Raw genomic sequence first — 14491 nt, forward strand, 5'->3', positions numbered from 1 at the left:
ACAGTTGGGGCCCCTGCATGTGCCCATAGCTACGCCTTGGATTTGGCGGAAATGGGAGGAGTCAAAAGAAAAGTTGTTGAGGGTAAGGATCAGCTCCGTTAGGCGGAGGAGAGTATCAGTAGTCGGGGATTGGTTGGTTCTGTGGTCGAGGAAGAAACGTAGGGCTTTAAGACCCACCTGGTGGGGGATGGAGGTGTAGAGTGACTGGACAGAATTTTTTCAGTGATTTTCCCAGCATCTGCAGTTCTTTCTTAAACAGGACAATGGTGAATAAGGCAGGCCAAAAATTGTAGTGCTTTTGTGTACTGTTTTGGCGTAATTCAGGACATCACAGACACACAGATAGACAGACAGACATAATAACAAACAAAATGAGAGTTTTAGTAATATATACTCGACCAAGTGGGGCCCTTGGGTACCTGTCACACGGGAGGCTTGATCCTCCAATGCAACCCATTGCATTGGGGGAACGGTTACATTTCCCAATTACATTACATTTCCCAATTGTTCAGATTCAGATTCAGATTCAATTTTAATTGTCACTGTACACTGACAATGACAATTAAAATTGAATCTGAATCTGAATCTGAACAATTGGGAAATGTAATGTAATTGGGAAATGTAACCATTCCCCCAATGCAATATTCCACCACTCACATATAGCCCCCACGCGAGGTCAGGTCCCCAACGCAACCCATTCCCCAATGCAATATTCCACCACACGCCAGTTCCCCCAACGCAACCCATTCTCCCAATGCATTATTCCACCACTCTCCCAGAGCCCCCAACTGTGCTGGGGCAGCTCATTTCCCCCAGCACTCCTTCCCCCTTTTCTTCACCCTCCCTTTTTTTAAACTTAAAAAAATTGACTTTTCACTTTAAAAAATCTAATTGCACACTGTCAGGACTCAGTGTCCTGTGATTTGCAATATTGTAATGGGCAGGGCTAGCAAGTTAAGTCGGCAGTTTATGTAAATGAGATCTGATTGTGATGTCATAGCTGCTAACTCCAATTGAAGTGATTTTTCTTAAACTGGATTTTGTAAGGTTAAAAATGTGAATAACTTATAAAATATAACATAAATCTGAACAAACCTTGATACAAGCCACCACATGACAATTGTGAGTAAGGTGGTACAAAATTGTAGTGCTATTGTACAGCAGGCAGTGAAGAAAGCGAATTGCATGTTGGCCTTTATAACAAGAGGAATCGAATATAGGAACAAAGAGGTCCTTCTGCAGTTGTATAGAGCCCTAGTGAGACCACACCTGGACTATTGTGTGCAGTTTTGGTCCCCTAATTTGAGGAAGGACATTCTTGCTATTGAGGGAGTGCAGCGTAGGTTTACAAGGTTACAACGGGATGGCAGGACTGTCATATGCTGAGAGAATGGAGCAGCTGAGCTTGTACACTCTGGAGGTTGAGAGGGGATCTCATTGAAACATATCAGATTGTTAAGGGCTTGGACACACTAGAGGCAGGAAACATGTTCCCGATGTTGGGGGAGTCCAGAACCAGGGGCCACAGTTTAAGAATAAGGAGTAAGCCATTTAGAATGGAGACGAGGAAACACTTTTTCTCACAGAGATTGGTGAGTGTGGAATTCTCTGCCTCAGAGGGCAGTGGAGGCAGGTTCTCTGGATGCTTTCAAGAGAGAGCTAGATATGGCTCTTAAAAATAGCGGAGTCAGGGGAGAAGGCAGGAACGGGGTACTGATTGGGGATGATCAGCCATGATCACATTGAATGGTGGTGCTGGTTCGAAGGGCCAAATGGCCTATTCCTGCACCTATTGTCTATTGTCTATCGGGTACCGTTTTGGCGTCATTTGAGGACATCACCGAATCAGACAGACACACATAGAAACAAACAAGATGAAGTTTTATTGATAGATAGATAGATAGATAGATAGATAGATAGATAGATAGATAGATAGATAGATAGATAGATAGATAGATAGATAGATAGATAGATAGATAGATAGATAGATAGATAGATGTTTTGTTCTAGCATCTCCATTACCAGTTACAGTTTTCAAATGCATAAATGCTGGAGTAACTCAATGGGTCAGGTAGCATCTCTGGAGAAAATGAATAGGTGACGTTTCGGGTCAGGATCCTTTTCCAGACTGGTCTCGCAGAAGACTGTCTGGAGAAGAGTTACTCCAGCGTTCTGTGCCTATCTTCAATGTAAAACAGCATCTGCATTTGCATCCCACACATAGTTTTGTCTGTAACTGCATTGACAGACATACTGAACCTCTTACACTAACGTATTCAAATCCAGACGCATAGCACCTGCTGAATTCCCTTAATCTCCATTATTTCCGCAAGGAGATTTAATATTTTCAGGCTCAATTTCCCTTTTATCATTCCTCTCTGTCTCTCCTTCATTAATCCATGTCTTTTTTAAACAAGCATTATTTTTTCCCTCTGCTCTGACTGCCTGTTCCAGAAATTAAACTCTCACTTATCTGATACTGACTTCATTTGTCACTCCTCTTGAACAGAAGTACCGTCCTGACAACTCTTTATCATAATTTCCAATGCTCCTTCCATTACCCAAGTCCCTCATTAGCACATCACCTTGTCCCACTCCCACCAGTGCTGTAATCATTTTCACTCCTTTCAACACACAAAGATATCAGCACTCCTCCGATTCTAGTCTATGAATCACCCTGAACTTAATTGCTGCATAACTGGCAGCTTTATCTTCACCTATCAAGATCCCGAGCTCCGCGGGTTTCTCCTTAAATCCTCTGCATTTTGAGGTTTGTGTTCTGTAGTGTTCAAGAGCATGAATGTTGTTGGGAAGAAGTTGTTCTTGAACCTGGAGGTCATAGTTTTCAGGCTCCTGTACCATCTTCCCAATGGAGCAGCGAGATGAGAGAGTGGCCAAGGTGGTGTGGTTTAGGTTCTAACCTATCTTTTAGTTTGCCTTAATTTCTAATCTTAATCTACATCATTGATACATCTCTTAACTGTATATAACCTACTAGGTCACCCTCCAGCTTCCTACATTCCATAATATTTGTACAGCCACACCTCCCTGGAACTACAGATGGGCTAACCTTTCTCTCAGAGGGTAAAAGGACATGGGTGTCCATCAGATATGATTGATAGCAGTCAAAAGAAGGGCCCCACCCCAAAATGTCACCTATCCATGTTCTCTAGACATGCTGCCTGACCCGTTGAGTTTAGTTTAGTTTAGTTTAGTTTATTGATACCTCCCGGAAACAGGCCCTTCGACCCACTGAGTCCACCCCGACCAGCGATCCTCACACACTAACACTATCCTACACACTAGGGACAATTTACAATTTTACCAAGCCTATCAACCTACCAACATACACGTCTTTGGGATGTGGGAGGAAACCGGAGCACCCAGAGAAAACCCACACAGTCACTGGGAGAACGTACAAACTCCATACAGACAGCATCCATAGTCATGATTGAATCCAGGACTGGAGCTGTAAGGCTGCAACTCTACCGCTGCACCACCTGCACTTTGTGTCCTTGTGTCGTTACTCCAGTACGTCTGTTTTCATTTGAAACCTTTCATCAAATCCGTTGCCCACTAGATGTCACCAGAGAGACCCTAATAATGTCCGAAGAAAGGTCCCGACCTGAAACATCACTGATTCTTTTTCTCCAGAGATGCTGCCTGACCTGCTAAGTTACTCCAGCATTTTGTGTCTATCTTCAATAATGTCTCATTGGGACCATTTGGGTAATTTTACACACAAAGAAATTCAGCTGTCTTATGGCAGAGCAGAAGTAGATGCATAGCAGCAAAGCGGAGAGCAGACGGCATGGTGGTTAACAGGGAATTAGGTGGAATGAGGTGGTGGTGTCAGTGTGGCTATTAGTTGTTCATACTTCCTGTTGGTAGCCATGTACAAGTCATAACACTGGCTGATCATTGAATCAGAAACAGGCCCTTCAGCCCATCATGTCCATGACGACCAAATGTCCTTTAAAAGTCGTAATTGGATCCACTTTTATTGCAGCTCATTCCAGATAAGGATGAAAAAGTTGCTTTTGAGATCCCTCTTAAATATTTCCACTCTCACCTTAAGCCTGTGCCTTTTTTTTAATCCTCTCCCCCGGGGATAAAGATTTGGAGTATTTTTGAGTGTGGTCTCACCACTCCAAATGAAGGTTAGTTATTTTTGGAACTGCTTGCAGTCCCATTAAGAAACATGTTGCTTTTCCAGTACCACTGGGGCAGTGTGTGCGCATGTGTGTGTGCATGTGTGCACGCATATGTGTGTGTGCATGTGTGTATGTACAGATGCATGTGCACCGTGTATGCCTGTGTGTCTGAGCAGGTACCGCACTGTCTGCATATTTCTAACCATGCATTGTTTCATGGTACTTTAAGGTAGAATTTATTCAGTACCGATTTAGAGATACAATGTGAAAGCAGGCCTTAGATCCACCGAGTCCCCTCCAACCACCAATCTCCGGTATACTAGTTCTATCCTACACACTAGGGACAATTTTACCAAAGCCAATTAACCTATAGACCTGCACGTTTCGGATGTGGGAAGAAATCGGAGCAACCGGGGAAAACCAAGCAGTCACAGGGAGAACGTACAAACTCCACATGGAGAGCAACCGTAATCAGGATCGAACCAGGGCCTCGAGCGCTGTAAGGCAACAACTCCACCGTTACACCACCGTGCCGCCCTGAAAGATCTGTAAACTGCAGACATCTTTCCCCATGTATTTACCCAGGTGGCTGTCTGGAGGGACAACTTTAGAGATGTACAGATGTGTACATTTTCTACACAGAGTGTGGTGAATGCCTGGAACGCACTGTCAGGGGTGGTGGTGGAGGCAGATACGATGGCACAAGGGTATGGAGGGAATGGAAGGCTATGGATCATGAGCAGGCAGAGTAGATCAATTTAAGATGTAGATACAATAGACTGCAGATGCTGATTTACAAAAAAAGGCACAAAGTGTTGGGGTAAGTCTATGGGTCAGGCAGCGTTTCTGGAGAACATGCATAGGCAACATTTTGGGTTGGGCCCCTTCTTGGGGTTAGTTTAATGTAAATTGCAAATGTCGCACTTGAAGTTGCTAGCTCCTCGCCAATGCAAAACTACTTTGTGATGCAGAGTTTGTGAGATAGTTCAAGGGTTACTCCCAAACATCACCGATGAGTGAACATTGTCAAATTATTATTTCAAATAAGAAATAAGAAATAAGAAATTTCAAATAAGATTATTTCAAATAAGAAATCAAATATTGCAGAGGCCAACTCTGAAGCAAATGACAGTGGTGTTCAAGAGACTTGTAGATAGCCACGTGGTGGTGGAGGGATATGGATCACGTGCTGGCAGGTGAGATTAATTTAACCTGGCATTATGTTTGGCACAGACATTGCGGGCTGAAAAGCCTGTTCCTGTGCTGTACTGTTCTGTGTTCTTTAGTTTAGTTTAGTTTAGTTTAGAGATACAGTGCGGAAACAGGCCCTTCGGCCCACCGAGTCAGCGATCCCAACATATTAACACTATCCTACACACTCTGGAGCCAATTTACATTTTTATACAAAGCCAATTAACCTACAAACCTCTGTGTTGTACTTGGAGTGTGGGAGGAAACCAAAGATCTCGCAGAAAAGCCACGCGGTCACGGGGAGAATGTACAAACACCGTACAGACAGCACCCATAGTCGGGATCGAACTCAGGTCTCTGGAGCTGAAATCATTGTAAGGCAGCAACTCTACCGCTGTGCCACCATGCCGCCCTGAACATGTTCTACGTTCTGCGAGAGTGTAACTCCAAAGATGCATTGTCTCTTTAAATGAAATGCCCTTGGAATAAACAATTGCCTTTGTGACAAGTAATATGAGTTTTGAAAGTTGCTCATGAGTTTTGATGGTGGTTGACTGTTTGGAGAAGATGCCCTTTGCATTAGTAAGTTCCCCTGACACATGGTGGTGGAGAGAGAAAGAGTAAGAGGTCAGGAGGGGAGCAAAGACTCAATTAGTGGTGGCACAGGTGTCTTGACTTACCTTTGTGAGGTAATTGGACCTTTTTCAGATCTCAGGCACAGGTCCTGAGATGCTGAAGCTTGCAGTTACCACTGTTATTGGCTCCCTGAGTTCTATACTGCTCTTCCACATCCACCCAGCCCGTGAAACAATTCCTCCTTGCATTGATTCTGCCGGCATATCTGTCCAAGATGTTTGCTCCTGCTCGGTTGCTGTGTATAATAGTCTCTCGACTATTTTGCAACACCTAGAGATGTTAGTCCAAGGTTAACTAGTTGCTGCTTCTTAAAATATGAACCAGAATAGTATTTAACCAGGATGGTGGCGCAGCGGTAGAGTTGCTGCCATACAGCGCCAGACACCCGTACTGTCTGTATGGAGTTTGCACATTCTCCCTGTGACCATGTGGGTTTTCTCCGGGTGCTCAGGTTTCCTCCCACACTTCAAAGATGTGCAGGTTTGTAGGTTGATTGGCTCAGGTAGAGTTCATTGTCCTGAGTGTGTAGGGAGTGGATGAGAAAATGGGATAACATAGAACTAGGGTAAACAAATGGTCAGCATGGACTTGGTGGACCGAACGGCCTGTTTCCATGCTGTATCTTTTTTCAGTCAGAGGGTGGTGGGTATATGGGATGACCTTGTGGGGTTTCGGTTTCCTCCTCTGTCTTCCTCCAAAGACTTACAGGTTTGTAGTGAATGGTCTTCTGTAAATTGTAAATTGACCTTAGTGTGTAGGATAGTGCTAGTGTATGGATGATTGCTGGTTGGTGTGGGCTCAGTGCTAGTTTCCACGCTGTATCTGTAAAGTCTGAAGTCCATGGTAGTGCAAGAGGTGGTCCATAGTGTTCCATTGCTGAGGTAGGATTAGGTTTGTGTGGGTCAGTTCGGGAACCAGATGGTTGCAGGAAAGTAGATGATCCTGAACCTGGTGGTGTGGGACTTTAGGCTTCTGTACCTCCTGCCTGATGGTGGCTGTGAGAAGAGGGCACGGCCCAGATGGATGGGGTCCTTGATGATAGATGCCGTCTTCTCGAGCTCCTGGTGTAGATGCTTTCGATAAGGGGAGGGCTGTGGCTGTGATGGACCGGGCTGAGTCCACCACTCTGCAGCCTCTTGCGTTCCTGTGCGGTGGGATTGCTGTACCAGGTCATGCGGATATGGCAATTCCAACAAAGAAGAACGGTTTTCTAAGAGAATTTCAAAAGTTAAGAAAATAAATAACAGACTAATGTGGTACGTTTCACAATGGTGACCATAGGATATGTCACATCAGAATTAGGCCATTGACCAGATATAGACTGTGCTGTAATCTAATAAGATGTTTTGAGAATTTATCAGGATGCGTCAAAGCATGGTTTGGGAACAGCTCCATCTAAGACCGCAAGATATTGCAGGGAATTGTTGATGCAGCCCAGGCCATCACACAAACCAACCTCCCTTCCATTGACTCCATCTACACTTCACTCTGCCTCGGCAAGGCCACCAACATAATCAAGAACGAGTCACACACCAGCCATTCCCTCTTCTCCCCTCTCCCATCAGGCAAGAGGTACAGATGTGTGAAAGCACACACATTCAGGAACAGTTTTTTCCCAGCTATATTAGGCAACTGAACCGACCTATCAACAAATAGAGAGTTACTATCTACCTCATTGGAGACTTTCGGACTGTCTTTAATCAGACTTTACTGGACTTTATCTTGCATGAAATGTTATTCCCTCCATCCTGTATCTGTACATTATGGACGGCTCGATTGTAATCATGTATAGTCTTTCCGCTGCCTGACCAGGAGCTTTTCACTGTACACGTGATAATGAACTAAACTAAACTAAACTTGAACGCTTTGAACTCACAATAGTGCAACTTGACTTATTACGTGGCCTTTACAATTTAACCCTTTCATTGCCGGCGTTGTTCCAGTGATCTGTCCCAAGGCAAAGCTATCCTTCATGTGGTCGGGGCTGGACCAGAACTGACAATAAGCTGGAGCAGCTGGGTGGAGGATGAGGAGGAGGTGACAGCTGAGCAGAAGGTCGGGTGACATCTGGCCTGGCCAAACCTGCGTCAGAGGCAGATATATCTGGAGTCCCGTATTTAAAATAAGGACATCGTAAATCATCCAACATATGTTGGGGCACTGGGGAAGGTGCATCTTAGTGTTCTGCAGATGGTGGCTGAGTTGGAACAGTTTACTAATGATGCCTGGTGGATAAGGGATGAGGCTGGAAGGAGGAACCACCAACTCCCTAACTCTCTCTCCGCTTACAGCTCGGCAGGAGTCACTGCTTCCCCACATTGAACCTGGGGCCGCTGGCCTGAACGACGTGAATGTCACTGAAGATGGGCACTAAGTGCTGGAGTAACTCAGCGGATTAGGCAGCATCTCTGGGGGAAAAGAATAGGTGATGTTTCGGGTCAGAACCGGTGTGGTCCCTGCCGTGCCTGATGCAGCTGGGATCAGGTGAGGGTGTGAGGGTGGACCTACAAGAAGGTGGTCCTCGAGACACTGGCGGCTGTGCGGATGTGCGGCAAGGTAACTTCTATCCGCATAGACAATGGAGGTCTTAGATAGAAATGTGTTTCCCCCTGTAACTAATGCTGAAACAGACCACAACTCTACATTAATTCATGTCATAGGAGCAGAATTAGGGCATTCGGCCCATCAAGTCCACTCCACCATTCAATCATGGTTGATCTATCTTTCTCTCCTAACCTCATTCTCCTGCCTTCTCCCCATAACCTTTGACCCCCCTCACTAATCAAGAACCTGTCAATTGCTGCTTTTAAAATACCCAATGACGGCCTCCACAATGCTTTGAGGCAATGAATTCCACAAATTCACAACCCCCTGACTAATGAAATTACCCCTCATCTCCTCATCTCCTTTCTAAAGGTATGTCATTTTGTTCTGAGACTATGCCCTCTGGTCCTAGACTCTCCCATTACTACACATCCACTCTATCTGGGCCTTCCATTATTCGGTAAATTTTCTAAACTCTAGTGAGTACAGTTTCAGACCAGTCAAATGTTAATTATATGTTAACCTAATCATTCTGGGGATCATTCTCATAAATCCCCTCTGGACCCTATTCAATGTCAGAACATCCCTTCTCAGATGTGAGGTCCAAAACTGCTCAAAATACTCCAAATGTAGTCTATATAGAGGCATAGAGCTGTACAGCAATGATCCAGGCCATTGTCCTTGCTGACCAAGTTGGTGTACTGGAGTGATCCCATGTACTTGCATTAGGCCCATATCCCTCCAAACCCTTCCTATCCATGTATCTGCCCAAATGTCTTTTAAAAGTCGTAATTGTACCCGCTTCTATAGCTTCCTCTGGCAGCTCATTCCAGACAAGGACAACTCTCTGGGTGAAAAGGTTGCCCTCGAGGTCCCACTTAAACCTGTCCCCTCTCACATTAAGCATGTGCTCTATAGTTTTAGAATCCTCGACCCTGTGGAAAAGATGGTGAGTATTCACTTTACCCATGCCCCTCAGGATCTTGTACACCTCAATAAGGTCACCCCTCAGCCTACTATGCTCCAAAGCAAATAAATAGGGAGCAGCCTGTAAAACCCCCTTTGGTGCAAGTGATCCCCATCATCTGCAGACCTCAAATGCACAAAATTATTCAGTGCAAAGTATGTCAAGGTATGCATACCATTTATCTGTTGCCTTTCTGTGAATGTATACTGGTAGCCAAAAATATAATGATGTTGCTTGTTGGCAAATTGTTTGATATCTCTAAGAGAGCGTAATCATCTCTTGACAGACACAAAATGCTGGAGTAACTTAACGGGTCACATCAGAGCGGCACAGGGCAGCACAGTGGCACAGCAGTAGAGTTGCTGCCATACAGCAGCAGAGACCCAGATTCGATCCTGACTACAGGTGCTGTCTGTACGGAGTCCCTGTGACCAATGCGTTTTCTCTGAGTGCTTCAGTTTCCTCCCACACTCCAAAGACATGCAGGTTTGTAGATTAATTTTCTTTGGTAAAGATTATAAATAGTCCCCAGTGTGTAGGATAGTGTTAGTGTGCAGGGATCGCTGGTTGGCGCAGAGACAGTGGGCTGAGTGGCCTGTTTCCACACTGTGCCTCTAAGCTAAACTATCCCTTTTCTCCATGAGAGATGCTGCTTGACCCACTGAGTTACTCCAGCACTTTGTGCCTATCTTTGGTATAAACCAGCATCTGTAGTTCCTTGTTTCTACATGATCATCTCTTGTGCTGGTGTTGTAAGCATTTGATGGGAGATATCAGTGTGCTTTTATGCCAGAGCTACATGAATGCATCCTGAATATATTATCTCTTTACCTGAGTCAGTTTAGCAAAGGACAGAAATCGTCTCTTTAATATTTGTTCCGCATATCTGATAATAAATTCCAGAAATGTGGAAACATTGGAATATTTTTTATTTTACATTTAATATTTCACAAACATAGAAATAAGATAAAAAAACCATCATTTGTCAATGTATATTCATATCTAAAAAGTCAGAGGACTGTGTTATATGATGTTTCATGAATATGAAGGAGAGATCTTCATCCACGTATTAAAAAAATATTGAACGACTTCTAGTGAAAAATGCGGGGAAAGAAACCAATTCTTGCAGGCACATATCTATTAAAATTTTTCACTAAGGAATAATAATGTGGAACTGCATTATTAGGGCATTTGATTTTTTTTTAAACCAGGATGATGGACAATGTCTACTTAATCCTTGAGTACAATAGGATGTATTCATTTGTAAAACTTACCGATGTATTAAGGCTCATTCATGGTTATCATATGGATTATGAGAAAAATAAAATCCAAAGCATTAAAACGTTGCTGTGTTTGATTAAAAATCTCTAAATACAAGTGCACATATTTAATTCCAGTGATTGTCAGGTAAACTAGCGGAATGTGTTGTTAATCAAAATTATACATCATGAGCTTGAAATGTAAAATTTTGCAAAAATCAGCCGAGCAGATTTAATAAATTGAATATATGAAAGTGAACATTTGGACAAATTTACTTCTGTATCTTACTGTGCAGTGTTTAGTTTAATTTTTTTTAAACGCCATAAAGATGAAAATAAACCACAAAGTAACAACAGATATAACAAAATATCACATTAAAATACAGCAACATTGTAGTGCAATTCAACCCGTCCTTTAAGAAGTGCTTTGAATATTTAAATATTTTTTTAAAAAGCAAAATGCATGTGAACTAGCGAGCATAAAACATATCCATGGGTGTACTCATGAATGCCTCAGAATAAATGCCTCAAAATGTATAGAGTTGGTTCAGGCATCTTGGTGCTAATTACGTTTTATCTGTTCCCTGCCACATTCTAGAGTGAAACAACAAACAACATTTATGATACCTTTATTAAATATATAGTTCTCACAGTGTTTCCTGGGTATGCAAATTGGGATGGTGTTTTAAGAAATAATAATATGCATTAAAACACAAAATCTGTTCCTCTGATATAGACATGACTGTTTGGATTCAATGCAGAATCAGAAAATTGTAGGATCCTTCAGAACTGTCTGATGTTTCAGATATCAACACTGAAACACTTGAGCTAGATAAATATCAATGGATATCATTACATTTATTCATCTTTTGTTGCAATTTCTAGCAAAAAATTCACTTGTTAATAAATATATTCATATATATATATATATATATTTATATAGTCCACCTTTCTATAATGTATATCATATATATATATTACATATATATATATACACACACACACACACACACACACACACACACACACACACATATATTGTTCTGTAATTGATCCTACCAAATATATATATGTGTGTGTGTGTGTGTGTGTGTGTATTTATATATGTATTTGTCACATATTTTATATATCTAATTTATAGTCATATATATATAGTAATAATCAATTTCAGTTATAAATATATATATATATACACAGTTATAAACAGTATACATATATCTAGCTATATATATCTATATATTTACCTATATATCTATATATTATATATTTATCTGTCTATATATTTACACACACACATATATATTTACTTATGTATTTTATATCAGGGCAACAAATTTTGTATTTTAATATAGATTATTTCTTAAAACATCTTACACACACACACACACACACACACACACACACACACACACACACACACACACACACACACACACACACACACACACACACACACACACACACACACACACACACACACACACACAACACACACACCATCCACAGGTATGTGAGAATGTGATCTCCTAATTTGCTTACCAAAAGGAGATCAATGATCTCACCTGCTGTTATCTAGAATCCTTTTTAGAATCCAAACTACACTCCTGTAATGTTTAATACTGCTGTCATTTAATAAATCAGTTTTATTTTTTGCAGACTTACATCATTACCTTTAATCTCCTAAATGACATTCGACATCAAAAACCTTACTGCAAGAAGGCTGCTTCTGACGCCTTGTGCTAACAAGACGCCCTCAGCGAGTGGAATTTACAGAGCACACTGCATGCATTCCGAACACATCCAAAGGCAAGGGAGCAAATACTACTTCTACAGCTTCATTATCATTCTCGGGTTCCTCCATGCCAAATGAATCAGGAGCGCAAATGAATTAGTGAGAATTAAGGAGCCTCTGTGGTCTGAACCCTTTCCAAATCTCAGCAAAGATGAAAGGGGACGGAGTGATGCCTCGCATCCCCCAGTGCCTGAGAACGGAGCCCCTATGCCAACACTGCTTCTCAAGAGCCCCGCTGAAATGTGCAGACAGTTAATGTTGCCTAACGTCTTATGACCACAGGTTCGGCCACGTGGGAGTAGTTTTACAAGGCTACAGAATCAAATCCCCCTCACTCACAATTAATTGCAAGCCAGTAGCTTTTGCACCTCGATGTCAGTGATCCTATCCTAAGCATACTTCCCTCTTATCTTAATCACTTACAGATAAATCAAAGGCCTTCTATTCTTTCAAAATCCAAACTGCTAAAAAGGCAGAATACCAAAGTGTTTAATAAAGTAAAGAGAATGAATGCTTAAAATAGATTCTCGGGAACATTTTAAAAACTGAATGTGTTATTGTATGAGTCCGAGCTTGCAAAACTTAAGATATATTAGACTTTAGACTTCAGAGCTACAGCGCGGAAACAGACCGTTCAGCTCACTGATTACCATTCACCCCGTACTCGAGCACTATCATACACACCGGGGATAATTTATAATTTTTTTTTACTAAAGTCAACTAACCTGCAAACCTGTACACCTTTAGAGTATGGGAGGAAACCAGAGCACCCGGAGAAAACCCATGCAGTCACGGGTAGGATGTACAAACTCTGCACCGACAGCACCTGTAGTCAGGATTGAACCCGGGTCTCTGGCGCTGTAAGGCAGTAACTCTACCGCTGCACCATTGTGCCGCCCAGTTTAGCTTATGATTGTTACGTGTTCCGAGGTATAGTGACAAGGGTTTTGATGTGCGCTATCCTATACTGCATATTGCAGTGCAGTGTACTTGGAGTTTATGACTCATTGGTTCATATTCCAGGAGCAGATTTAGGCCATTTGGCCCATCAAGGCTCCTCTGCCATTCAATCATGGCTGATCTATCATTCCCTCTCAACCCCATTTTCCTGCCTTCTCCCTGTAGCCCCTGACACCCTTACTCATCAATTATGGTGGGGTATTTCAGCATCTTTTCGTGGTCTTTTTTTTTTTTTTTTTTTTTTTTTTTTTTTTTTATTTTATTTTATTAGAAGTAAGCATATTCATATGGCACCAAAGTGCCTAATATATATTTTCATAATACATTTTATGTACAACTTCTTTTTTTTTTTTTTCTTGGTCTTATGTTGTGAAGAAAAAACTGATCAGTGAATTCTCAGAGGGAAAATACTGAAAAGAAAAGGAGATCGTTTCTGACCAATTCGTCCAGTCCTGAAACAATTGTGTTGCACCATATGATTGATTCCAAAAAAACGACGAATGGAGACCCTTTTCGTGGTCTTATGTTGTCCAAAACTGATCAGTGAATTCTCAGGGGAACTCTTGGCGTTTCTGCATTCCCATTTCATCAGGTGCGGAATCTCTGTCACTCTGGTTCCTGGACTAAACAAAGTGACGTCTGTCTTTTCGGAGCAAGGATAAACGAGTTCTTCGTCACTTTGTAGTCAGTCATGGCTGGCATCTTAATGCGGCTATTTGATCATGGAATTACACCATGCAATTAGTGTCAGAATGTATCGATCACCTTTACATCAATTGATAGAGTCATCAATTGAGAGGCAAAGCTTTTCACTGTACCTTGGTACATGTGATAATAAACTAAACTGAACGACAACACAGAAACAGGCCCTTCGGCCCAACACGCCCATGCTAACCAAGATGCTAGTTCCACCTGCCTGCATTTGGCACATATCATTCAAAATCTTTCCTATCAATGTACCTGTCCAAATGTATTTTAATTGTTGTTA

At 42.2% G+C, this 14491-nt stretch overlaps 1 protein-coding gene across 1 annotated transcript in view; it reads left to right on the forward strand.

Annotated features, from left to right (window-relative positions):
• The window catches only part of fign (fidgetin), a 117190-nt gene extending 104633 nt beyond the window's left edge, over nt 1–12557 (forward strand). The window contains exon 3 of the transcript XR_008723735.1: nt 12408–12557. The gene's annotated coding sequence lies outside the window, so the exon portion shown is untranslated. The remainder of the gene's footprint in view (nt 1–12407) is intronic.
• The last annotated feature ends 1934 nt before the right edge of the window (nt 12558–14491 follow it).

The sequence above is a fragment of the Leucoraja erinacea genome, chromosome 7, assembly GCF_028641065.1.
Source record: "Leucoraja erinacea ecotype New England chromosome 7, Leri_hhj_1, whole genome shotgun sequence".
NCBI lineage: Eukaryota > Metazoa > Chordata > Chondrichthyes > Rajiformes > Rajidae > Leucoraja > Leucoraja erinaceus.